Genomic DNA, 3,202 nt, shown 5'->3' with positions numbered 1-3,202 from the left:
TTCGAAACTCTGCCCCAAAGTCATGTGACTGATTTTTCCCCCTGTTTCGTTGGTTAAACGCAATGATCACAAGCACCACCATGGTAACTGGGATGTGTAGTTTTTAATTCCGTTTGAATTATAACTGTACGTACTGTCTTCATATTTGGCCAGGGCTTTAAAGAGAAGGCGCGCCAAAAAATTTCGGTGCCGTCGTCTCCGCTTTAAAGGTACCCCCGTGCTGGAAGAATTTGACCTAGGAACGTTTGCCCAGCGTACTAATAGCTAGCAAGTGCTCCTAGTTAGTAAAGTTTTTTGTGTCCCTGCCTGTCAAGCGGGAAACCGGGTTTGATTACCGACGGGGAGACAGCTAGTTTTTTTATGATCAGATTCCAGTCTTTAATGCTGTGTGTGAGAGTTACGTAACTTTCCTTTTCTCACATTTTCTGACGACTATTCCGAAGGAGCGCCCTGTCAACTCCTAATACTTTTCAAAAATCTGCCTGCATGTTTGATTAGTTTTGTTTTATTTAGAAAAAGATCAATATTGATCATAACTAAAGAAAATTATGATCAGAAACAAAAAGAAAATGTTGAAGATGCAACTCGATCTTGAATCAGAGCTGGGTGACATGGGCTTCTGTTCTGATATGGTTGTACGAGAAACAGGAGGAATCTCTTCTCTCCTATGGAGCATGATGAATCAGGAATGAGACATGTCATATATCAACGCATGACCTACATCGTAAAACTAAAACTAAATTAAAAACTAACATTAAGTTGTCAGAGACATTCATTTATATACAAACAAGAGACAGACAAAGCAATAATTCTACAATAACTTGTCCTGCACTGATCAGACTAATTGAAATGGTCTGATTCAGAGCCTGTGCAGCTCGTGCTAATACAACAACGCCAGTATTGAACCCTCAGCACCATACTGACTACTGAGCACAAGTTCAGCTGCTCTCCAGCTTTGTTACGCACGTTTTTTTTATTGCAAATGGAGCTGATCTCCAGACAGTACAGTGTTAATTAGTCAGCAGCCTCTACTAGTAATACATCGCCCCTGTCCAAAATCTCTAGGTAAAAAAAACACATTTTATACATTTGTCTGTTTAAAGATATAATCTCTTTAAAAAAGACAAAGGGTTTGTGTGTCAACTGTTTTGATTAATTTCGAACGCAAAGAAAAGTAGTTTTCTTCCAAGAAATCACACATTTGTCGCATCCTCCATACTATACTTCTCTCTTGTAGTAGTAAAGCATTTTGATTTAAACTGAACAATATATTAAATGTTTCATCTATACACTTACGATTAACATAGGCAGCCTTGAACGGATTGCGGAAATCAAATACACAGATGGATTCAGAGTGTGCTTTCCAACTTTTGTGTAACATTTTCCTTTGATAGGGCGGAGTTGTTTTTAAAATCTGGATTAAATAAAAAGGAGTGACGTCAGTGTAAAACAGCTTTCCTTCATGGGGAACAACAGTTGTGTTCCATATTTCTAATTATTTTGGTTTCAAGATAGCAATTTAGTATGAAACATAAAAGCCAGCTAGATAAATCTGTTACACGTCATTTACAATGGTCTTTCAACTAATAGCCCGTGCAGGGATCAAACCCCAACTGTTGGTATGAGTTTCGTAAGGCTCTGCAACATGCAGATGAGAAACTAACCTCCGCTTCTTCATTATATACACAGTGAGCTATATATGCGGGCCTACTGCCCCCTACGGGCTCTGTATTTGATTGCGGTACAAGACCGGCCATGGAGAAATGAAGTGAAGAGGGTGTGTTCATTAAAAGGCTCATAGCGTCCCTGGGAGGTCTCAAACCACCACCCTTTTGGTTAACAACCGAGCCACAAAGACTCATGTACAGCTTAACACTTCTCGGTCTCAGTGAAAGTGATACACTCCGTAAACTTTCTGGAGAATCATTTGTCAATTTCCCTACGGGATTAATAAAGTATTATCTATCTATCTTAAAGGAAAATCGCCAACAGTGGCCGATATCTATTGGAGTTTTTTTCATTCTATACTGCAATTTCTGAAAGGTACCCTGTGAAAATACGAATTTTGACGAGAAGGGATGGACATATAAGGTTAGCAGGCTTGGGGAACTGGACCTTATGGTGAAGGCTGCGGGCTCAGCATCAGCAGAACCTGATCAGTATCGGTTGACTCCGATATACTTTGACAACTTCTGGATTTAGAGACATTTACCTTAGTGTCGGTATACTAAGATGTTTTGGTAACGAGGAAGGAGGGACAAAGCAAATTGGCAGAATGTGTGCTTTTTTGTTGACTACAAGTCCTCACATGCCAGAGGGTCAATATAAAAAAAAACATAACAGTAAAATCTCTTGTACTTCACGATTATGAGTGCCTGTTACACGTTGTCTCACACCTCAGTGTCAGAATTGTGAGACGAGTTTGTAATCAGGAGGGAGGGCCATAGCAATTCAGCAGAAATTGCATTCACCTTTTCCCAATGCATTCTCACATGCCATTTTCTCACATGCCATGCTCAGAGGGTCATATTTTTAAAATGGTACCATAAAATGTCCTGAAGTTCAGGATTTTGACAGTCTGTTATATTGTGTCTCACACCTTGATGTCAGAAATATTAGATGATTTTAAAATCAGGAGGGAGGGCCCTAGCAATATAGCAAACATTGCATTTACCATTTGACAATGTATTCTCTCATGCCATGTTCAGAGGGTCGTATTTAAAAAACGGTACAGTACAATGTCCTGAAGTTCAGGATTTTGATAGTCTTTTCCATTGTTTCTCACACATCTGTGTCAGAAGTTTTAGACATTTTTATAACCAGGAGGTAGGTTCACAGCAATAAGCAGAAAGTGTGATCACCCTCTGCTCATCCTCAGTTAACCATATATTCTCATATGCCATGTTCTAAATGTTCCATTTAAAACTGCTATATTAAAATTTCTTGCAAAATGCAAGAGTTTGAGACTTTTTATGATCAGAAGACAAGGTCGTGGAAAATATGCAGAAAGTGCCAGTGAATTTACGTTTTGCCTTTGTCTTATTTACCCGTGGTATAACATGCCAGATTGTTTTATTGTGTTTCTGAAATGTGTTTCATACAAAAATGCAATTTGGACAGTCTCTACTTACATATTCCCCTTTACTGAGGAAATGTACAGTAATACATCCGGATAAGTATTTTTAAAAATGACTGTAGAGAG

This window comes from Lepisosteus platostomus, chromosome 5 (assembly GCF_059453375.1).
Source record: "Lepisosteus platostomus isolate fLepPlt1 chromosome 5, fLepPlt1.hap1, whole genome shotgun sequence".
Lineage (NCBI taxonomy): Eukaryota > Metazoa > Chordata > Actinopteri > Semionotiformes > Lepisosteidae > Lepisosteus > Lepisosteus platostomus.
This window is presented reverse-complemented; position numbering follows the sequence as displayed.